Genomic DNA, 25,247 nt, shown 5'->3' with positions numbered 1-25,247 from the left:
GATAATTATAAACATAGATGTTAATAGAATATACACTTCACGCAAAGCACTGTCCACCGGAAACCCTTTTTCAGGCAGGCTTTTAACTACAACAGGAATGAACACCTGTGTTACCCTTTACATTTTATAAAATAGGAGTATGTTTTTATTTACCTGCTAATAGAAATGATTCTATAATTTTTCAACTGTTGTAAAAGAGGCCTGTCTGCTCCTAATGCAGTTAAGGCTTATGTCACTAAAATTGGGTGTATTCTCCTCAAAATAGAGATTTCCACATTATAGCTGGAAGTAATGCCTACTTCCCTATTTTGAGTAATTGCCATGGTTCTGAAGGGAGATCTTAGGGAATAAGACAAATTTTCACAGGGCAAGACTTCTGAAAGACAGGAATTCTGGGTATCGGTTTTGTTTCGTGGGGAAGAAGGCTGGGGGCAGGACTCGGCCTGTCATTGCAACTTCTCCCAGTCTGCCTCCAGAAAAGCCATGGGCCTACCGAGAACCCATCGCGGAATCCAAGGCATCTAGCTTTCTGGGTAAGAGAAGAATTAGGTCCTGATTCTTGGTCCCTGAATGGTTGGCAAAGAACCCAAAATGGTTGAAGGGCTTGCAAATTACCATCACTCAGGGGCCTCTAGGCTGGAGTGGTAGAGGCTCTTAAAGATGTAACTTCAAAAGTCCAATTTCCCCTCCTATCCTGTGAGCTGAAGCCAGCTTCCAAAATCCTCCTAGCCTCTCTTCCTGCTCCTGTTTGCTCTCACTGTGCCAGTGATCCTCAAATTTAGTAGGAGACTGGGGATAGCATGGGAAATGCCGTTACATGTCCACAGAATCCAATGACATACTCCCAACTCCACTGTACAGTGTTACGTGGACAAGTCTTGAAACACAACCACAAAGAGGTAGTTACTTACAAAGTGATTTTGGTGTTAGGAACCCCCACAAGTCACAACTCCTGCCAAGGAAAAAAGCCCAGCTTGAGACATCAACAACTTCAGAGGGATATGGGAAATGGGTAAATGCAAAAAGGATAAAGCCCCTGGGATTATTTAGTCTCAAGAAGTGAAAGAAATTGGTCACTTACTGTCTCTTTAAATATAGAAAGGATTATTATTCAGAAGCTGTATCCAGATGTACGAACACTTCTCTACTGAGGATAGAACAGGAAACAATGGGCTTTAGCTAGAGAAAGAAAGGATATATATGTATAAAGAGGGGCTTCCTGACATGTGTGGTTATAAAGCATTGTAATGGTATACTAGAGAGGCTGTCAGATCTACCTCCCCACAGAATTTTAAGAACACGACAGACACCTCTTGGTAAAAATGGTTTAGATAAAACCTCCCTGGAGGTTGGAGGATGGATCAGATGACTTCTCAGGGGCCCTTTCAGCCCTATGTGTTTATCATTTTAAAACTGGACTACAACACTTTTTCAGATAAGCCTTATCTGGTAAACTAGAAGCTATATCATTTCTTCTCCCCACCCCCCAAGCCCTGTCGAATCTGATTTTCTCTGTTTATACCTTGCTTTGCTGATGCCTACTTGACACTTGCTCTTTGGATATTGTGTTCGCTGTTGTGGCATGCTATCAGGACGACAGACACTAACAAAGATGGATGGGACATTTTCAAGGACAGAGAAAAGATCGTTTCTGAGCACAGTGTGCAAAGGAAGTGTAGGCTCCCTGCACTTGGAAACAATCTCTAACAAAACAAACCCTATTTTAATAATTTTTTTACAGTGACTTAAATCTCACTTGATACCAAAATATTTTGCTTACATGGGGGAAACCTTCTGTCCTACACATGTGGTTGGATTTTCCTCAGACCTGGTGTTCCTTTGAAGTCACAAATGCCATTTACTTAGAGCATCATTCTGAGTGGCTTGTGCTGGAGGAGACCCGGGTGGCCGTCATAGTCCTCTACAGCACAAGGCAAACGAGAGCACGTGAATGATGCTTCACAATGTGAAGGGCTCTTCTGAAACCCTGCACTTTTCCAGTTCCAGATGGTTGCCTGTCTTCTATAATTCAGAGTTTAACAAATGTATGTTGGCTTCCCACGACATACCCTAACAAGAGAAGGTTGAAAATTAAGAGTCTGAGATTTACAAGGCCAAGAAATTAGTTTAGGTCACCTGAGATTTACTCAGTTAAAGTCATTTGAAAAATAATTCTGTATCTAAACTGACTGCCAGCAGGAGAAACTCCACTATTTTAAGTAGAACAAAACCATCAGCTTTAACTAAAATCATCCACAAGCCAGATGCAGAGTATCTCCATGGATAGCAATGCCGGCACAAATAAATAAACCAATTCATTAAGAAGTCACACTTTTACTTTTGTAGTTGGTCAAAATCTTTGATCTATACATTCATGCATACAGGAAATGTCACTATTTTTATTATTTTGACTAAATTTATTTGGAGGCCCCATTTGGCACGGCGTGAGAAACAAAATCTCAGGCTGTTCCAAGTCTCCCCTGGATCTCCCCGGGAGGTGAGAAGTTCCAAGATACTTGTGGGATATCAAAGCGTTAGCTGAAAGCCTCTGGTCCCCAGTAGCATCGGTATCCATGCTGACACCCACCAACACGTCTACTGTCCTGTCTGGTCTTTGGTCACTAGTCTTTGCACATCACGAATGCATTCTCCTTGTCCCTGCTGCAAAACTTCAGGTGTCCGCTGTCTCCCAACTACTCTCCTCCACTCAGTGAGTGGGGGACATTACTACACTGCTCCTATTTTGGCCGGGGACTCAGAATTGTTTCTGGTCCCTTTATGTAGACGGGACCAGCTACCTAATTTGTGGGGCCCAGTGCAAAATGAAAATGCTGGGCCCCTCGTTCAAAAATTATTAAGAATTTTAAGACAGCAGTAGGAGAGCATTAAACCAAGGGCGAGGCCATATGTGACGACACAGGTCACTCAAGAAGCCGGCCATGTGTGCAGACACCCTACTCCTTTGGCCACACACCATGCTGGATATTAGGGCCATCTGTTCTCAGTAATTCAAACCTTCCTGGAGATTCTGCCTTCACCAGCACTTGCTACAGGGTAGAAGTGGTTGGTGCACAGGATGCACGGCTCCTTCTCTCAGCCGCCTTCTTTCTCTTCCCCATCTTTCCCTCCGCACAAACCGTCCTGTGGACACCATCAGGTCTGGGTATGTGACAGCCTTGGCTCTTCTCCATCCTTCTGAACCTATTTTTTATGGTGGGTGGGGGATCTGATCTGCTTATGGCCTGAAATCTTTAGAGCTTAGACTTTGGAAACTAAACCAAATCATACGCTATCTTAACTCAAAGACCTTTTCTTTAATATTATTTCTACCATTTGCTATAGAACCTGTTTTGAAACACAAAAGCTCTGTTTTTTCATTCCCTTTTATTTCTACTGTGATAGCCCTTACTGGAGTGAATAACCATCCAGATACTCCAGTTGCTGATGGAATGAGGACAGAGCCAATAGGTAACAGAAATGGGTGGAAAAGCAACTACGGGTCCTCAGTTTACTAATAAGGGAAGTTAAATACATTGACCAAGGTCACCCAACTAAACAGCAGAGCTGGGATTTCAGCTTTGTGGTTTGGCTCCCAGAGTCTGATACTTGATCATAATGCTATACTGCCTCTTATAGTAAGCACGAATGCATCGCAGCTTCAGTATTTATGATGATAAAGTAGCAACAATTGGTTCCTTACATCTCCCAGAAAGAAAAGCATACACAGACCAACAAAACAGACATATTTAAGGCACAAAAAAGGAAATTTTGTTTAGTTTGACATTTAGCAGTTTGTCACCAATCTTTATGTTAAATGTTACAACATTAATAGAAAGTAGTTATGAACAGGACCTAAGATGGTTGTCTCATTTCTTCTTTAACAGGGGTAGGCAGGCCCCAGGTAATACAGATGGTAGAGATAGGCCAGTACATTCCAATAAGGTCCTGCACCCCCCTCTTTCTTTTTAGTTACTCAGCTACATTTATATAGGTGTAGCAGTCATCTTCAGGCTTTGTGGTCTTTCAAAGCCACCAAGCTTGAGGTACACTCTTCCAATAGGAAGGTGACATTCAAAGAGTGACTTCTGAATGTTAGCCTCTGCTGAGGCCACCTCAGGGTCATCGTGAAAGAACATGAGCTGCCCTGGCTTAATCACTTCCTACTGTGTGACTGTGAAGGAGACACTTAACTTTTCTGAGCCTCAGTGGCTAGTAGCTACCACATAAGACACTGAATACAAGCACCTGTGTCAATGTCAGAACTTGTAGGTATTCAAAACCTAAGAGTTGCCTTTCTTCTTCCCACTTCTTAGATTCAGAGAGTAACCCAACCAATGAACACTTTGGCTAACACTCAGACATTGCTTTTTCCGTATCAAACACTATGCAAAGCACTCGACATCTGTTCACTCATTTAATCCTCACAAAAATCTCATGAAGTAGGGACTATTAGCTACCTCACTGTACAGATGGAAAAACTGAAGCACAAAAGGTTAAGTAACCTGCCCGACATCACACACTTACAAAAGAACCCATGCAGCCTGGTTCCAGAATCTACTCTACTCTAATAAATCATTTTGTTTGACATGAGGCCTTTCATTTTTAGATGTTTTATTATCCTTATCCTTAAAGCACTGTACACTACTAGATAAAAATACAGAGAATGTTTTAGTAATCTTGGGGTAAGTTGTCCTTCCTAAGCAAGATGAAGAAGCTATAACCCACAAAGTAAAAGACAGACTAACTACATAATAATTTCAAACTTCTAGGATTTCCTTAACAACGTTATAAGGCAAATGACCAACTGGGAGATAACGCTTGCATCATATATAATGGACAAAGAGTTAAAATCTGTAACATATAAATACTTCCATAAATTGATTAAAAAATCAAGACAATTCAATGGAAAAATTGGTGAATAATATAAAAAGGCAAGCCACAAAAACACAAATGACCAGTGTATATGAAAATATGTTCAATCCCATTAATCAAGAAATAATAATTAAAATAATGATACCACTTTTTGTCCATTGGATTGCCAAAAAGAGGAAAAAAAAATATGTGAAGTAGCAAATATGTAGGCAAACAAATATTTTCATATGATATTATAGAAGTATAAATTGAAATAGCATTTTTGGAAACATGGAAGTACCTACCAAAATTTAAAATACATATACTCTTTCTCTGATTGACTTATTTCACTTCGCGTAATACTCTAGCTCCATCCACATCATTGCATATGGCAAGATTTCATTCTTTTTTATGGCTGAGTAATATTCCGTTGTGTATATATACCACCTCTTCTTTATTCATTTATCTGTAGATGGACATTTGGGCTCTTTCCATAATTTGGCTATTATTGATAATGCTTCTATAAACATCGGGGTTCATGTATCCCTTTGAGTTAGTATTTTTTGTATCCTTTGGGTAAGTATCTAGTAGCTCAAGAGAAAAACAAATACCATATGATTTCACTCATATGTGGAATTGAAGAAACAAATGAAAATGGGGGAAAAGAAAAAAAAGGGGGAGGTAGGTGGGGATAGGTTAAAATGGGTGATGGGGATTGAGGAAGGCACTTGTGATGAGCAGCAGGTGTTTTACATAAGTGATGAATCACTAAATTCTATACCTGAAACTAGTATTACACTGTATGTTAACTGGAATTCAAATAAAAACTTGAAAATTTATATACTCTTTGACTTAGCAATCTACCCCCAGGAGTGTAACCTATGGACTATTGTGCATGCATCCAAAGTCATATGTACAGGATATGCACTGTAACATTATTGGTAACAGTAAAGAAAATGTAAACCAAAATTCAACAAAAGGGACTGACAAAGATACCTCTCTGCAATTAAATAATACAAAGGAAATGGAACCTTAGGCACTGACATGGAAATATCTCCACGAATGTTGTTAAGGAAAAAGAGCTTTCTGTGGAGTGAAATGAATAGTGTAATTCCCATTTATAAAAACCAAAATTGAGCACACACGTGCACACACATGCACAATATATGAAATTACAATAGCTATCATATTACAAATATATCTGATATAAATTTACAGTGATGGGTCCAAAAGGATGCACACTAAGCTGTTAACAGTAGTTATTACAAAATAAATTATGCTCATGTGTCTCTCACAGGATGAGCACATGGATGTGAATTTACCCAATTCCTTCTCCATAAAGGAACTCCGCTTTCAGCACTGTGCTGGCTAGTACCAGCACTTTGGATTTTCACTCTGTAACATTTATATTGTCTGAATTTTTTATAATAAACATATATTCATTTATTATTTATACAATTTCAATATTTTTAAGGAATCAAATACAAAGAAAATAAAAAACAAAAATATTGGGGGAAAAAATGTGCTGTAGTGGCAAAAAAAAATGCCTGCCAAAAATATCAAGTCCTAATCCCTAGAACCTGTACCTTTTACTTTATTTGGAAAAAGGGTCTTTGTCGATGGGATTTAGGGCTTGGGCATGAGGAGATTATCATGAAATCACATGCATCCTTTTAAGAAGGAGATAGAGATTTAACTGCACAGAAAGAGGAAGGTGAGAGAGAGAGAGACTTGAAGATGCTGGTGTTGAAGGATGGAGTGATGCAGCCACCAGCCAAGGAATGCTGGCAGCCACCAAAAGCTGGAAGAGGCAAGAAAGACACTATCCCCTACAGCGCCCAAGGAGCCCAGTCCTGCCAACACCTTGATGTTTGGCCCAGTGGTACTAATTTCAGACTTCTGGCCTCCAGATCTGTGACATAATTTCTGTTGTTTTAATCCACCCAATTTGTGGTGTTTTGTAAAAGTAGCCACAGGAAACTAATATATGTACATTCTAGAAAATTTAGAAAAATGCATCAACATACATAGAACAAAAAAATCACTTATAATCCCACTGCCCAGGAGTAACTTAACATTTTTTTGTGCTTCTTTCTAATCTTCCACTTTAAAATGTGAATATATACATAATCGCTTTTGTATATTTTCAATTTTATTTTAGTATAATTGATGTACAATATATCACATAAATTTTAAGTATATAGTTTAATGAGTTTTAGCATGTATATGCACCACGAAACCACCACCACAATCAATACACAAATATTTCCATCATCCCCAGAAGTTTCCCATGCACCTTTGTAGCCCGTCCCTCCTTAGACCTCCATCATCTGCTTTCTAAAACTATAAATTACATTGAATTTTCTAGAATTCTATGTACGTACTCTGCTTTTATCTGCCTTATCTCACTTGGCATGATTTAGGCTTATCTATGTTGTTGCATGTACCAAAAACTTACGCCATTTTACTACTGAGAAATAGTCTATTAAATGGATGTACCACAATTTGCTAATCTATTCACCTGTTGATGGACATTTGGACTTCCAGATTTTGGTTATTACAGATAAAGCTGCTGTGTGTTTGCATATAAGTCTTTGTGATAATATATGATTTTACTTATCTTTGGGTAAAAACCTAGTGGTGGAATTTCTGGGTCATATGGTCAGTGTGTGCTTAATTTAAGTACCAAAGGGATTTCCAAAGCACTTGTACCATTTTACATTCCCACAAACAGTTCCAGTCCATAAGCAGGTGTATGGTCAATATTTTTAATGTTAACTCAGTCTAATAAATGTGAATTCACATCTCATCATGGTTTTGATTTGGATTTCTCTAGCAACTAATAATATGGAACATGTTTTTATGTGTTTGCTGGCCATTTTTATATCTTCTCTGAAATGTCTATTTAAATATCTTGCCCAGTTTTGATTGCAGTGTTGTCTTGTTATTGAGCTGTAAGAGTTTTTTATGTACTCTAGATGAAATTATTTGCCTGATGTATGTGCCTGATGTATTTCTCCCACTCGTGGCTCACTTTGTTTTCTAAAAGGTATCTTCTGAAAAGTAGAGGTTTTAAATTTTGATTTATCAATTGTTTTCTTCCACAGTTTATGTGTTAATAAAACTTCCCTGCCCCAAGTTTGCAAAGATGTTCTCCTCTATTTTTGTTTTTTCTGGAAATATTATAGTTTTAGATTTTAGATTCAGTTCTATGATCTATTGTAAGGTAATTTTTGTGTGTGGTGTGAGGTAAGGGTCAGTGTTAATTTTTTTTCCAGATCGGTATCCATTTGATCCATTAACATTTGCCCAAAACCTTTCCTTTCCCCCACTAAATTGTTTTGTCAAAAAAAAAAAAAAATCAATTCACCATTTATATGTGGGTCTATTTCTAAACCCTACTCTGTTCCAATGATCTATACATCTTTTTGCTAATATCAATTTTATCCTAGTAAATGTAGCTTTATAATAAGTCTTAAAATCAGAAAGGGTAAGTTCTCTTTGTTCTTTTTGAAAATTATTTTGGTTTTTCTAGGTCCTTTATGTCTCCGTATACCTTTTAGAATCAGCTTGTCGATTTCTACCAAAAAACCTGCTAAAATTTTTTTAAAAGGTATTTGAGAGAGAAAGAGAGTGAGAGAGGGAGAGGATGTGTACACGTGCAGTGTGGGGGAGGGGCAGAAGGAGAAGGAGAATCTCAAGCAGACTCCCTGTTGAGCACGGAGCCTGACTCAGGGCTCCATCTCACGACCCTGGGATCATGACCTAAGCCGAAATCAAGAGTCCGGCGCTTAACTGACTGAGCCACCCAGGCAACCCGCTGTTAAAATTTTAATTGGAGTTGTATTGTATGTGTAGATCAATCTGGGGAGAACCGCCATCTCAACAGCAAGTCTTCCGATCCACTTATGACAAAACCTTTTAAATACTACTACTTATATATGTAACTCAAGTTTTCCCAAACCTAAAGTATACAACGTGTGTATGCATATTCATCTACTCATTCATTCATTTACTCACTCAACAAAAGTTCCAAGTGCTTACGAGGCTCCCTCTCTTGTAGGTGCTTGAGATACAGAACTTAACAGAGACATAAATTCTTTGCTTTCCTGGAGCTTAAAGGGTTACCTTAGAACATATCACCCTAATTCCTTTCCTTTTACCTGCTGAGGAAGGACTCTGGCCTTCATGTAGTTCTGGGAGCCCTCAGGGAGTATCCTATGTGAGATCAGAAACAAGGTGTATTGGCCACATAAGAACATCCTCAAGGTACCACTGTCCGATACTACTACTCTCCACCGTGCACTCCTTGTTCCACTCCAGCCCAGGGACTAGTCAAGACCTCCTTTGCTCAAGAAGAGAGTGGGACAGAGCTAAGCGTTTTTACATCCCTGTCTGAAATAGATATTAACTTCATCCCCAGGTGACAGACAAGAAAACTAAGGCCCAGCAATGGTTAAGTGGCTTGATTACAGTCACAGAGCCAGTAAGTGGCAGAACCTAGATGCAAACTCAGATCCAACTGGTGGGGGTTCAGTTGATCCTTCCACTATGTATTGATGCCTCTCAACCTCGTGGATACAAATGGTCAGATATGAGAGAAAATGTACATTCATATCAGTTAAGCAGGCTGTCTCCTGCCTGCTGTGAAAAAAGCCAGTAGGTGCCTTGACCTTGCTCCCCAGAGTCCTTTTGGCAGGCGAGAATTCTACCACTGAACCACCAATGCCCCCCCAGAGTCCTTTTGGGACTCTCACACACAACTGGTCCTTTAACAGCAAGATTCTTAATCAAGATCCTTTAGATGGCCTTCAGGGGGAATCAGGGAACCCTCTGAAAGAATATGCCAAGGTTTCTGTGTCTGTTTATACATACATTTTTTGGTAGAAAAATTTGCAATTTCCATCTCTTTCCTAAAGTGGTCCTGTCCTCTCCCAAACTGTTACGAACCACCACACTACAAAGCCTATCTACCCTTAGGCCCCCTGCCTGGGACATGCAATCTCATTAATCACCAACTATTTACTTAGCACAAACAGGGAAAGCCAGGGCCAGCACTTAGTACTAACTAAAGAAGCAACAGAAAATGCTAAGTGGTAAATGCCTGCTGGAGGGAGGGAGGGAGAGAGGGGGAAGGAGAGAGGGAGAAAGACAGAGATGGGGGCGGGAGAGGGAGGGAGAGAGACAGAGAGAGAGAGAGAGAGAGAGAGAGACAGCATGCACTACAGTTGTTGAGGAGAGAGGGGGAACATCGTGGAGTCCTCAGGGAAGACTTTAAAGAAAAAGCAAGTCAGGAACTGAAGGTTGAAGGATGAATGTTTCCAGGATTTGCTCTCAGGTGTAAACAAGAATGAAACTCTTTGCTCCTGGGGCCAGATTCAGTATCAGTAGGTAACCAGGCAGCTGTGGCCACCAGATTACCATTAAATGCAACTTGGTTGTTATTGTCCTATTGGGTCATCAGCATTCCGCTAGTAGCATAGCATAAAGGGGAAAAGGAAAACTACATTGAAGAGAAGATAAAAAGAACGCAGCAAGCAGAAAATAAAATGCCTTCAGTCTATTTTGCAGACTCAAACCCACTAATCGATCTTTCGGACTCCAAGTTGAGCTACCACAGGACATAATATACACGCAGATCAGTAATAGCACACACCATTTTGACATAATCTGGCCATGGAAAAGAAAGTCCTTTTAAAGAAGTCATTAAATCATTTGGCTAAAGGAACTGCCCACCAGTCCACATCTCTGCTGTGCAATCTGAGTCAGCCTCTGGTCTCTCCAATCTGAATTCCATGCTGTACACATGCAAGACACATTGTTTCACTCCAGCATCATGCAGACACACTTGATATTTAAAGCAGGTTATCTATTTTTAGTTGGTTGCTGAACATCTGTCGGCCTCTCTCCTTAATAGACTGCTCAGTAGACAAGAAGGAGAAAAGCAGTATAAAATCATTTTGTTGTGCAATACCATGATTAGTTTTCTCAAGTTGACAGCCAGCCTTAACAAGATTCTCCTCTTCAGGAAAGGTTCTTTTGATGGATGGTGTCCCTGTGGCTCTAAACTGAATAGCAGAAGCAAGAAGGAGGTGAATTCTATAGTTGGAGAGAGTGTCTTTCCTGCTAACTCAGGTGTAATTGATAAAACCCCATCCCTCACATAGCCCCAAAGTGCAAGTCCAAGAAAAAGGACAGGTTTTGGGTTTTTTTTTTTTTTTTGCTTTGCTGTAACAGAATTATCCCCAGTTCTGCCTCTTCTGAATCTGAACTTGGTTACAAATAATAACCTGGGGCCGGCAGCCAAGTTTAATATTTCACTGTACATTTTGGAAAAAAAATTCTCCAAATCTCAATTAAAAAACAAAAACAAAATGGCATATTGTCTATGAAAACAAAGGAATGCAGCACTAGGAGAGACACCCAGAGATTCAGGAAGGTAGATGGTCAATGAATTCTAAAAATCTTACTACCTAACAAACAGTCACAGGAAAGGTCTTGATTTTGCTCATTCATGGATCTGGAAAAGAATTGAGCCAGGATAAAACTCAAATTTCTCTATAAAATATGCCCTGCTTTTACATTTTCCCTTTGTAAACAGGCCCTTTAGGCTTTGAGTTATCTGGCTAGGATCAGTAACATCACTTTTTTGAACTGTTAAAGGTGGACTGAGTGGATGTGGCTTTGAGAGAAAATACGGGAGAGAGTGGGAAAGTCCACCTAAGATGTCAGCCTGACAGGATTTGATTTAGGATTTTAAGGACATGACTGACCCACAGGGAGGAAGCCAAGCCTTGAAAGGAGAAGAAAAAAACCCTCTTCATTTCCACTCATGTATTTACATTATATATTTAAATATATTCACATATTTCCATATTTTATATGGAAGTTTTATATTTATTTATATCCACTGAATCTCCATTGTGGGATCTACAGTTATACATGTGAAATGGTCCGGCAACCGTCTTGAGAGGTCTCATGGGGACTGGGACATAGTAGCTTCAGGAAACAAATGTTTCCTATAATCTTCTATTTACAAATTAGCATGAGAGGCCCCTGGGTGGCTCAGTTGGTTGAACATCCAACTCTTGATTTTGGCTCAGGTCATGATCTCAGGGTTGAGAGATCGAGCCCCAGGTTGGGCTCTGCACTGGGCGTGGAGGCTGCTTGAGCTTCTCTCTTGCCCTCTCCTGCTGAACCCCCCTCCCTCTATGAATAAAAAAAAAAAAAAAAGAGCATGAAAAACATAGCTTCAACAAAACCAATCATAGCAAGATTTTAAAATCCTAAAATCTGAAACAAAAATAAGCCACCCTTACATTTCTTAATAATGGCAGCACATTTAGTTACAAGGCATAATTGATCATAGGGAATAAACAGCTACTAAAAGGCATTTGTGATTAGGTGATCTCACATATGGATGTCTCATACCATGGTTTCAGGGAGGGAAGAAGTTAATGAGATGGTTGCACACATCTCATTACTTACCGTTTCATGGAGCATTTACAGAATCCCTGCTATGTGCCAAGGAGTATTCATTGGAATGTAAAGATGGGGATGCGGGCAACTCTAGCTTTATCATTATAGGTCATCTTCAGTTCACGGAGTATGGAGTATCTTGTCCCAGAGAGTGAAGCAAGCCCTTCCTTGTCTAACCTCCAAAGCTCATAATCGGGGCATGTCTACAGGTGAGATGCGAAACACTAAAAGCAAGCACACCTGATCTTCACCAAAAATTATTTTAAGTGAATAATAAGTTTAGAGTAGCAAGTGTTGTCACTAATATACAACAGAATACTGTTAGAATCAATTGTGCCTACTCTGACATCCTACGTGCAGTATCTATTTAGACTATTTTTCCATTTTAATCCGCTTGTGCTTTGTTTTTACACTTTGACACACACCTTAATGATAAATACCATTTTTTTTTTTGCCACCTACAGGGCTCTCAACTGGATACATAAATATCTTGTCTCATTTAATCTCACAAGAACCACTTATGGTAAGTACAATCATAACCATCTGCATAAAAAAAGAGGACAGTCATGTGGCAAAGGTCACATGACCAGTGAGTAGCAGAGCTGGGACTCAAACACTGTTCTAAGTGACTCCAAAACTCTGGCCCTTTCTTTCCATGCTGTACTTGTGTGTCTCCTCTTAACTCTGTCTTTCCAAAAGTTCTGGATAGCTGAGGCGCTGGTACTCACTTCTGCCAATTCCTGTCATTACCTCCCCCTCGGTCCTTTCAGATGGTTTTTCCCTGCCACTGGCCATCCCCGACCATGATGCTATTTTTAGGTTAATCCAGAGTCTACAGAAATAGAGTAGTTACTGGGGTTAATGAGGGAAAGATGCTTAATGTGTTGAAAATGCAGATTTTTTATAAAGTTCATTTACATTTGTAGTGAGAAAAAAAGCAACAAATTTTAAATTGCGTGTGACTTTTTCACTGGCTCTTAGTCTGAACTTCCAAGAGAGCTTTATAATTATAAATGTTATAGCCTAACAAAAACATAATAAACAGAATCTCCACTTAATAAATTATTTATGTGCTAGCTGACATAAAGTCTCTGTCAGTTAGATAACTGAAAAGAGAAAAGACAAATTGTTTGGGAAGCATACCTGCATATGTCCTGACTAGAAGGGATTTTTTTTTAAGTGACTGATTTTGAATTCTGTAACAGCCCATTGTGGTGCACACTTAGTTATTACTAATACAACTGGTTATCAATTTTAACTTTAAAAAAATAACTGCATACCTCTGTGACATAACTGTTTAGTGCACTCAGCTATTAACGCAAAGATTGGTGGGAAGAGCCCAAGGTAAGGTGTAATTTTAACCATTCAAGGGCATAGGATTTTCCTGCTGTTTATCACCTATAGATTTCCTGACGCAAAATTTACCCTTCAGTATTTTGGGTCCTATCCACCTCACCTCTGATACCTGTCAAGGGGCACCCCACCTCCCCAATCCAATTCTCACAGAGTATCTGCTGGGATATCAGATTTATAACAGGAATTCCTGAAACAGAGATGTAAGAACCCAGGTACTGGGGGGATAAAATGTTTAATGATGAGATACCACTATCCATCCACCTATGAAAATGTGCAGCAACAAGAACTGCCATACTTTGCTGGTGGGAATGCATAACAGTCCAGCCTACTGTAGAAAAGAGTTTGGCTTTTTTTTTTTTTTTTTTTTAATGAAACTAAACATACTCTTAGCATACAACCCAGCAATCATGCTCCTTGGTATTTACCCAAAGGAGTTAAAAACTTACGTCCACATAAAAGCCTGCATACACGTGTTTACAGCTTTATTCATCATTGCCAAAATTTGATGCAACCAACATGTTTTCCAGAGATTAATGGATAGGCTGCAGTACATCCAAATAATGGATCATTAGTCAGCCCTAACAAGAACTGAGCTATCAAGCCTTGAAAAGACAAGGAGGGATCTTAAGTGCATATTACTAAGTGAAAGAAGCCAATCTGAAAAGGCTACATACTGTATGATTCCAAGTACATGACATTCTGGAAAAGGTAAAACTATGGAGACAGTAAAAAGATCAGAGGCTGGATGGGGAGGATGAATTGGTGGAGCACAGAGGATTTTTAGGACAGTTTAAATACTCTATATGATACTACATGGTGGTGTATGTCATTATCCATTTGTCCAAACCCACAGATTGTACAACACCAAGAGTGAATCCTAATGTAAACTACGGACTCTGGGTGATCATGATGTGTCAACATGGGTTCATCTATTACAATGAATGCACCACTCTGGTGGGGGATGCTGATCGTGGGGGAGTCTATGCATGTGTGGGGACAGGGACTATATGGGAAATCTCTACCCTCCTCTCAGTTTTGCTATGAACCTAAAGCTGCGCTAAACAATAAAGTCCTTTAAAATAGAAAATCATATATATATATGTATACAGGTGTGTATATATATATATATATATATACACCTGTTATAGACAACTATTGAGAAAAATGTCTTATTTAGATGAAAAGCAACAAAATTAAGTGCATCAAATGTGATCAGTTATCTCTCAGTGGGTGTAAATAACAAACCAACTTAAAGATAGTTAAGCTTTGATAAATACCTTTTTTTTTCTTATGATAAAAAGACAGTTAAGTTGAAATGTCATCATCACTGTAATGTATTCGACCCAAAGTGCTATTGGAGGGTGGGGGCCAGAGAGTGAAGTTCTTTAAAGAGAAAAAACTTTTGTGTTTGGTACTGAGCACTCATGAAGAGTTGAAAGTACCACAACTGTGTTACCTCCATGTTTATAGAACCGATGAACATGAACTTCTGTATGGTTCAATTTCCTATACAAAGGCTGAATTACAAAACAGAGACTAATGAAAAGAAATCCATTGATATTCACTTGAAATCAAATACATACAAAAGATAGAATAAAATGCTATCCTGTTAATGCTTGCTATTTTACTTCAGTAAAAAAAAAAAAAAAAAAAGGCTTTAAAATTTTTCTTTTTATGCCCCTCAACTTTCACATCTTGCACTGAAAGAGTTTTTTCATTTTCTCTATGATGATATAATCAAAGGAGAAATGTATGAGAAGCCTGATAATTTCAGAGTCTTCATTTCAAACCATTAAAGCTGAATTGCATCATTTCCTTTCTAAAGATTGAAGCTCTCCAAAAATGAATAGATGAAAGGTCACAGCTTTCTAGAATACTTGTTCATCCACTTATACAAATAACATATAATAACATGCATTCTAAGACTAGTTATTTTTCCTTTAGTATCTCAAAACAGTATGAATTGATACAGCCGAGATCAGCTCTTAAGCCCCTCCACTGCTTGCCCATCGAAATAGCAGGTCAGCACCAGAGGTTTATGGAGCTGCATTACTGAGCCACGGCATGACCAAACAATGATCATCATATGAAATTAGATTCTCCATCAAAAACAAAATTTTTTTGTGGCTGAAATTATGATTCTGGGTGCAGGCCTCCAGCTCGAGCATCAACATTGATGCAAAATTGATGAAACTTCCAAGTGAAATTGCATTGTTTGATCTTCACAGCCCTGGAATAACATAGCCTAAAGCTACAGTTTCTATAAACTTACTTTGCACAAACGACTTAGCCAGTACGGATGTATTGACATAGAGTGCCCATGAATGACATTAGGGCTACTTAGAAAAGAGACAAAATAACAGCAAAAAGAATGCAGCAATTGGTTCTGAAAATTACCTTTTTCCAGTGAACCTCTCCCTCTCTGAAAAATTACCTTTTTCTGCTGAATCTCACTCAAAAATTACCTTTTCCAACTGAAGCTCTCTCAAAGTGCCTTGATGTTAAGCAATGTTATAGTTTTAAGTTGAAAATGTCACAAGGCCATGGAAAGAAATTGATAGAAAATTTCAGGGTTCCTTGTTGATATTTGAAGCAGCCTGTGGATTTTTGTTCTTTAACACAGATCTGCTCTGCTGTGTTACTACTTTGATTTTTGTATTGCCAAAAAACAGCATGTTTCTAGGCTTAATGGCTTCACAGACAAAAGTATGAAGGTGATTTAGTTATTGCTGCCGAGGTTCTGTTACCAGTAGGAAATTGGTAAACAGATGTTTTCAAAATCCTCTCCATTCACTGTGGAACTTTTTAAAAAGTGCAGTAAATAAAATTTTGAATTTCTTTTATCTTTTAAAAGAAACCATAATTCTAGTTACTGCAAAATCCTTTTAGAAATTATGCACTTGAGCTGAGTTTTTTCATTTTCCTGACAGAAGGAATTTTTATTTCTCCAATCAAAAGATGTAGGAGAGGCATCATGTGTTTTCAAAGAAGGATGATTGGAATGGACATCTAAGGACCTGGGTTCTAGCTCTCAGTCTACCTCTCGCAGCAGCGTGACCTTGGGCGAGTCCTTGTGGAATAAGGAAATGGACAGGATAATGTCAGAGGTCCTTCCTGCTCTAACATCTTTTCCTCTTAGTCCAGATTTAAAGACAAAACATGTAACAATGGCTACTGTCTGTTATTACAGGTGCTGCTAAAAAAGAAGTTGTAGAAATTTTTCTGCTTGTCGGTTGTGGGTGTGGCTGTATATAAGCCCTTAAAAAACAAAGAAATGCTGCCCAGTCCAGGCTGCTGTGGATGTGATCTCTTCTAAACACAAAGGGATGACCTGGGAGAGGTTGAGCCAGTTACAACACATGGATACTGAGTCATTGAGCCCTCCCTGCCACAGAGATGAATATTCTCCTTCTTACTCACCTTTTCTTCTTTCTCCTCTTCCTTTACCAATCCCTCTGCCCCTCTGCTTCTTCCCCACCCTCAGTTCTTCTGCTCTGCCCCCTACCTTCTCTTTCCCTCTCCTCACTCACCAGCCTTTTAACTTCTCCTTAGTACCTGCCAGAAGGACCTTCCTGGTAGAACTCAAGATTATATATGATATGGACTGCTATAGTAGACCAACCTTTAATTTAAAAAAAAAATCATGAAAAAAAGAGAGGCAAGACTCTTAACTACAGAGGACAAATGGAGTTACCAGAATGGAGGTGGCTGGGGGGGTGGGGGTGGGAATGGGTTAAATAGGTGATAGGGATTGAGGAGTGCACTTATGATGAGTACTTGGTGTTGTATGGAATTGTTGAACCACTATATTGTACGCTTGAAACTAATATTACACTGTATGTTAACTGGAATTTAAATAAAAACTTGAAAAAAATCATGAAATAATTAGAATTAGAGGTATACCAAATGACCATTTTGGCTAAGTGCTTAATATTCGATATTAGCTAAAATTAATATTCTGCCAAAACTGGGGTTAAATAAATTTTGGAATGCGATAATAAGTCTGAGTATTTACACTTAAAAATTAATTAGAATCAGAATTTTATTAACATTTTTAATAGTCAAATCTTAAAAGTTTTGACACTATAAAGTAGGAATAATAAATTCTTCCTTTGCTCATTGCCAAATTGCCTTTATAGTCTTTATCCTGCATATTGTGGTACTAAGTAGATTCCGCCTTCAAGTGGCATATTTAATATTTGATTAACTGTTTTGCACAAAACAAAATATTTTTAGAAACACTTTCAAGTAGCATTTTCTAGAAGAAACTGTACCTATGTTTCATAACTTGGGAAAATCTTTAAAAATCTTTCATTTTCAATTATAGAATATGGTTGGCAGTCAGAAGTAATGAATAAAGATTTTTATTTAAATTTTTAGACTCCATAGATTTAAAATTATAAGTAATTGTCTTACTAAGGCAGTTTACAAAGCCTGTTGTTTTGAAGTTTAATTAGTGAGAATAAAGTGTTTTAGTGACCTCTTTTTTCTCTGATGTTTTCCCCTTTTTTTTCACATACTTCGTATTTTTTATTCTATCGTGGATGTTTTTGTATGTAATTTTGGACTTTTCCTTCATAAAATTTTAAGTTTGATAGTTTGACATTGAAATTCTGCTTTTGAATTCATTCCCCCAAGAGGTGGTGAATTTCAAAACATTACTTTTTCTTTAAAAAAAATCATAGACTAAATAAAAGTAAATATCTAAAATTTAAATACAGCTCTTGGTGGGATGTGGGAATACAACTTCTATGAAGGGAATTTGGAATATCTAACAGTCCTACAAACACATTTACCCTTTGTTCCAACAAGCCCGCTTCTGGGAATTTACCCTTAAGATATACCTCCAACAAAATAAAAATAAATAGACACAAGTTTATTCACTGCAAGCATTATTTGCAAGTGCAAAATATAAATATTGGAAATTTCTAAACATAAGATACTGGGTGAGTAAACTATACTACATATGAACGGTGGAGGACTATGCAGCTGTAAAAAAGAATGATGAAGAGCTCTAGGCACTGATAGGGAGTGATTTGCAAAAGACATTTTTAAATGAAGAAAGCTTATATATACACTACCTTTTGTGTAAAGAAAAGAAAGATGGGAAAAATGCATTCTCTGCTTATCTTTGGGGAAAAAAAGAAGGGTAAACTAGAAAGCAATTAAATTTTTTACCTACAAGGGGTAAGGAATGAAATGGGGTGAAAGGATACAGGAGGGAGTAACATTTCTCTGAGTAAACTTTTTTGCAAAGTCTGCCTTTTGGAAGCATGTTTATATTCTACCTGTTCAACAAAGTCAAAGGGAATCAATAAGAATGGGAGCAAAGGAGACTCTGATAAAAACCAGGTGAAAAAAATGAATTCAATTGTATTTCAAAGGAATGCCATAATTACACCGAAGGTGAAAGGGGAAGGAGGGAAGAAAGGTGGGAAGGAGGGAAGGAACTCATCTAAGTAACTTATGGACATAGATTTTGACTATATACCCTTCGTGTTGGAGAAGTAGGTACATCTTGGGCTGGGGAGTGAGGGGGTAGAGAATTGCAAATAAATCATGAACTCTCTTTAATAGGTTTATTATAATAGTGTAAGTGAAGCAATTCTTTTTTTTTTTTTTTTTTTAAGGTTTTATATATTTATTTAGAGAGAGAGAGTGAGCAAGCAGGAGGAGGGGCAGAAGGACAGGGAGAGAGAATCTCAAGAAGGCTCCATGCTGAGCACAGAGCCCGATGCAGGATTCACCTCACCACCCTGAGATCATGACCTGAGCCGAAGTCAAGAGTCAGACACTTAATGACTGAGCCACCCAGGCGCCCCTAGATGAAGCAATTCTGAAACTATTTTAGGTATGTCACAGGATTGAGAAAATGCATAAATGTGCTGTTGGTAACCAGTATTCTCACTGTAGAAGGAACACACAAACATAGAATGAGGGAAGGCAAGAATGAACCCTGTGGGAATGGTTTGGAATCAGTGTCATGATTTCTAAAATATATGTGTACATATGCATATAAATGGGTGACATATATGCACCTATATTTTATATGTATATTTTATGTATGTATATGTGTATTATTTTCTGCCTTTGCCCATTGAATCAAGAGCCAAGAATCAAACACAGTTCAGGAGTCACAAGTATACCTAGTGTCCAGATCTTGGAATTAGAGCTCTTCAGATAAACGGCTAATTCCAGGGTTGGGCAGGATACATTACAAGAGGAGTCTGGAACAACTTGTGATGCCAAAGAGTAAGGAAGTGTTCAAGGGAGGAAGCGGAGTAAGCATGTCATAAGAACATAGGAGTCAGCTTGAAGGGGTGCCAACTGGGACAACGTGAACATCCAAATAATTAAATACAGTAATGAGCGATATATAAAATATGAGAAAATAGGAATTCATAAGTCCATTTCAATAGTAAATAAATACATAAATTGGAGGGATGAATGGCTCTTACTTACACTCAAAGGCTAAATACCAACTAGGAAATGTGGAGACAGTGCTGGAGTTCAAGGAACCAACATTCTGCAACTATCACAGTAAAGATTTTATCAGGAAATAATCTTTGATACTAAATCTAGAGGGAAATTGTGATGAAAAGCAGGATATTTTCATTCACTTAAAATGTCTCCCTACAAACTGCTTATTATTTGGAAGAGGGAAAGCTAGTAATAATACAGTGGAGAAATCAGAAATACCTTGATTAGACGATCAAAATTCACATCACCAATGAGGAGCTGATGGGCATTGTGTGCTTCCAGATAGGGTACCCACAGAGGGAAAACACATCACCTCCACAGTATCCTGGCAGAGAACACAGAGGGTAAATCTGTTCATGACAAAGTATTAGACAAATTCAAAATAAACAGTATTCTATTTAAAGGAGGAAGGGGGAAATACATTCTCTGAAAAGTCAATGTCCGTTCTTTTTGGTACTCCAGCTGTTTTGGTTAGGCCACGAGACCACACATTTCTGAGATCGTGCCAATATCTGGGGCTGAACGGTAGGAGGACAGAGAAAAGCACCAATGTTTCCCCCACCTCATTGGGATCACGGCTACACTTCTCAGAGAGAAGGTTCCTCCCCTGGCAGAGTTTTGGCCCATGTGGGTTCTCTTTGCCATCTCTGTCCCCACTGTCATGAGACTGTTTGAGGGCTAGAGAGTTCGAGAATGAATAGAAAGAAATAAAAGCAACTATCTGCACACTTTCTCATCATGAGTTCCTTTGCCTGCTCTTTGAGCCAAAACTAGAGGACTTCTGAAATTCTCTTTTGTTCTGCTGATATTCAGGCTGTGTTGAGTTCAGGCAGGGAGATACCAAAGGGAAAAAAAAATCATAAGTTGGATGGTATTTCAAATTCTGTTCTTCCCCGCCCCAATCTACCTGCCGCTATTTACATTGCAAAGTCCTAAAACAGCTACTCCAGACATTCTGTCCAGCTGCATAGTTGCCCACAGAGGGACAGACCCAGTGGGGGATGCTTATCTCATTCTACCCAGAACCAGAAGGGCTTTAAATAGCTTTTAATATTGATTTTTAATTTAATTCAACTGTAGTCACAGAACATACTCTGTAGTATTTCAGTGTTTTAAATTTTATTGATCACTTTTTCATGGCCTAACATATGGTCTCTCTTGGTAAACATTTAATATGTACTTGTAAAGAAAATGTATTCCAATGTTGTTGGGTGTAATGTCCTATAAATGCCAATCAGGTCAAGTTGATTCATGACATGGCTCATACTTTTCTGTATCTTTACTCATTTGCTGTTGTTCACTTCTCCTATCAGTTATGGAAGAGGGGTATAGTAAATCTTCAACTGGGATAGAAGACTTGTCTATTATTCTCTTTAATTCTTTCATTTTTGGCTTCATGTGTTTTGAAGCCTTATTATTAGCATATTTGTAATTTTTCTGTCTTCTCAATGAGGTCTTTTATTCCCATAAAATATTCATCTTTATCTTTAATGACAGTCCTTTTCTTGAAATCCATTTTTCCTCTTTTTTTATAAAGACTTATTTATTTGAGAGAGAGGGCATGAGTGAGGGAGGGGCAGAGGGAAAGATTCTCAAGCAGACTCGTCACTGAGCTCAGAGCCCAAAGTGGGGCTCGATCCCACAAACTTGAGACCACAACCTGAGCAGAAATTGAGTTGGATGCTCAACTGACCAGAGCCACCCAGGTGCCCCTTGAAATCTACTTTTCTACTATTTTTATTATTCACTTGATATACCTTTTTCTGTCCTTTAAATAAAAAGAAACAAAGTTCAAGTGTGTCTCCTGTAGACAGTATATATTTGAGTCTTTTTTTAACCTAGTTTGACAAGGTTCTTCCATTTGGAGTATTTAGATCATTTACATTTAAAATAGTTACTGACATGGTTGGATTTAATTCAACCATTATATTGTTTTCTATATGCCTTACCTGTTCTTTATTCCTTTCCTACTTTATTTGATTAATTGAATATATTTTAATACTCCATTTTAAGATACTGATTTCCATTTTTATACTATACACTGACTGACACAAGATTTAGGACCCTTCAATAATCTGTCATGAACTCTCTTCCTAGCCTCATGTTCGATCACTCTCCTCAGTCCTCTCTCTGCCCTATATTCTGTCCACTTTAAACTCACTATGCCATCTTATAATCTTCTCTGGTTATTCCATGCCTTCTAGGTACCACAATATACTCATAAACACAAATGAAATTATTAAAAGTAAAACTGTAGTCACTGTAGCTGGCAGAGTACATCTAATAACATAATAAAGGAAGCAAATATGGAGTAATGATTTTAAATATTTTACCCTCTTCTTGCCTCACTTTACTTATTTCCAAATATTAGTGGGAAGGTGTTCTTGGGCTACTGCAGCACAATTTTTTGCAACATATCCATAAAGGAAAAACATATCTGGCATTGCAGAGATTGGTTTAATAATAAATAAAAGCAGAAATAGCTAGTTATAAGGCTTTTGAAATTAGGCTGATTAAGGCTTTGTATCTTTCAAGTGTAAATTTTGATCATAAAAAGAATCTGAATTTCTCTGTGGTTAATATACTAGCCATAATAAAAGGAAATGGCCAATCCAAGGTGCATTCATGTGGATCAACAAAGGACACAGAAGAAGAGGATTGCCCAGGATGAAGCTAAAGAAAAGATCATCTAGACATGACCAAGACAGAGCCATTTGTCACAGCTACTTCTGACTATGATCTCCAGTAACTCTCTGGCGAAAAGGTAAGGAGAAGAAGCAAACTGTTGTTATAGCATTCCCTAATTGTAGATTAGTGTCTGTCTATATTTATATCCATATATATTAACATAACCACATGTTAAATTGTGTATAATTTTTTCCAGAGTGTGGATTGTGGTATTTTTAACTTAAACTTTAAAGTCTCAACTTAAAAGAATCTTCTCAGATATGTTAAAATGAAATGCTTGAATCAAATGGTCTCAATTATTAATGCACTCAAGTTTATATTACTCAGTCTGGATAGACCAGTTTGCTGCGCCCATTACAGAATAATATATAACTAAGACTTACTTCTAACTTCCTAACTTGGGTATTTCACACTTTATATTTCCTTATGTTGTTTTCCCCACCAAGCCAGCCTTTTCTATGACCGGATAGCCTCTATGCATTTTTAAGACCCACCTCTATATTATTGTGTTAGGCCATCCGTGGATAGTGTTGTTATTCCTTCTTCCATGCTCCCATAGCACTCTGTTCTTACCTCTACCAAAACTCTCATCATTAATATTAGATTTATCCATTTCTGTTCTGTTTTCCTCCAATCTATGAACACCCTCCTAGCATTTACTGCAGTGCAGGAAAAGAACAGAGAAAAAAGGGGCAGATAAAGGGGAGAAAGGAAGAATACCATATTTTGTTCAATTAAAAATGAGCCCTTTTCTTCACATTTTAACATCTCTGAAATAGGGCAATTCTTACAATCCTTTGTTTCTTACAGTCAAAATCTAAGTGATAAGCAGGATGTAGCTGCTATTGCCTGCATGTGCGTGAACTCAGTCATTTTGAGTAGCATGTTTAAACAACTGCAAACCCACTTGGAGGCCATTTTATGAAGGAATACAAGTCAGGATTGTCTTAAAACTTCTGTGGTCACTCCCTGGTAAGTTTTTTAAAGGTTCAGCCTCAAAACTTGCAGAACCTGTATCAGTAGCTTGGAAGAAATTCCCAGAAACTATATACAAAATTCTTTTAAGAAATGTTGTATTACCAATGATCTTGATAAAATATTACATGGATAAACACTAACACTTTTTAAAAGTCATAAAGGGACTTAGATAAGTTTAATGAACATATGAAGACATGTGGAGAACTTTAAGAATACCTTAGCCAATTTATTTCACTTAAGTTTTCTTCTTTGGGCATTCTTAAGAGTAATATGTGATTTAAAAATATACATACACTGTATATCCAAATAAAGTTTTAAAAGCTCCTTCAGGAAGCACAGATAAATATTCTCTATATCAAGAAGATACTTGTTTAGTTGACAACATTTTTGTTTATATCTTACCATCAGTGGCAAGATAAATGAAATTTGTATATATTATCAGCTTATTAGTATTGGTTAACAGAATTCATATTAAGAGAAATTTTGCAAAATTATCCATAAGTGTTTGAGACCCCTACATGCTTCAGAACCAATTCACACAAGTTTTGTTAACTAGGGAACAGCCTCCTAAATAACATGGTTTCTACTATTATTTTCAATACCAAATTTTATTGAACCAAGTGGAGAGTCACAAAATAACTTAATTTCCAGAGAAAGGATAAAAGCTCTGAAGAGTTCTTGTGAATGGAAAATATCTCAGCATCAGCTAACATTGTTGGATTCTCAAGAGGGCAACATGACAGCTAAGAAAATAATACTTTTATTTCAACTATTAGATACTCCGAGCTGTTCTTATTTAATGTTAAAAGTCATATCATCATCATAGCACCTATTTTGCTGAATGCTTCCCATCTTAATTTAGTGAGAAAAACACATGACAAACACCTTTCCACAGTAAACCCTCAAATTAGTAGAATGGACAAATGCTCTGGTTGAATCAGTTACATTCATGAATATAGCAGCTCTGACTGATAATAGTAAGAAATGTATTGAGATGGTAAAGAGTCTTTCAAACAAGGGCAAAAATCCAGACACCTCTTATATTCAACATGAGTACTTAGGCACTATTTTAAGGAAAAACACATGGGCCCAGGTGCTCAGACAAGATCATTCTTAGAGTAATTAATTATATTTTCCAAAGCTGCTTTTCTCTGCAACTTTAAGTAGCCATGAGCCTCTTTCCCGCCCCAACTCCAAAACATACCTAATAGGCAGTATTAAAAACCCAAACGTAGGCTTTTACTTCTTTCCATGGTAGAATAAGAAAACCCCTAACTTAACCTCATACCGTAAACAATTAGAAAGCTGTACAAAACTGTTGTCAGATACTAGATAACAGATAGTTACAGAGGGTAATCCCCAAGAGAGAAGCAAACAAGGCAAGCTACATAAGCACTCTGGCAGACTACTTGAAG

At 37.8% G+C, this 25,247-nt stretch overlaps 1 long non-coding RNA gene across 1 annotated transcript in view; it reads left to right on the top strand.

Annotated features, from left to right (window-relative positions):
* Positions 1 to 25,247, top strand: part of LOC118541042 (uncharacterized) — a 98,062-nt gene that overhangs the window by 36,114 nt on the left and 36,701 nt on the right. Inside the window, exons 2-4 of the long non-coding RNA XR_004919925.2 lie at positions 12,795 to 12,853; positions 22,755 to 22,930; positions 23,665 to 23,826. This is a non-coding gene — a long non-coding RNA (uncharacterized LOC118541042). The remainder of the gene's footprint in view (positions 1 to 12,794; positions 12,854 to 22,754; positions 22,931 to 23,664; positions 23,827 to 25,247) is intronic.

The sequence above is a fragment of the Halichoerus grypus genome, chromosome 5 (genome assembly GCF_964656455.1).
Source record: "Halichoerus grypus chromosome 5, mHalGry1.hap1.1, whole genome shotgun sequence".
In the NCBI taxonomy this organism is placed as follows: domain Eukaryota; kingdom Metazoa; phylum Chordata; class Mammalia; order Carnivora; family Phocidae; genus Halichoerus; species Halichoerus grypus.
This window is presented reverse-complemented; position numbering and strand designations above follow the sequence as displayed.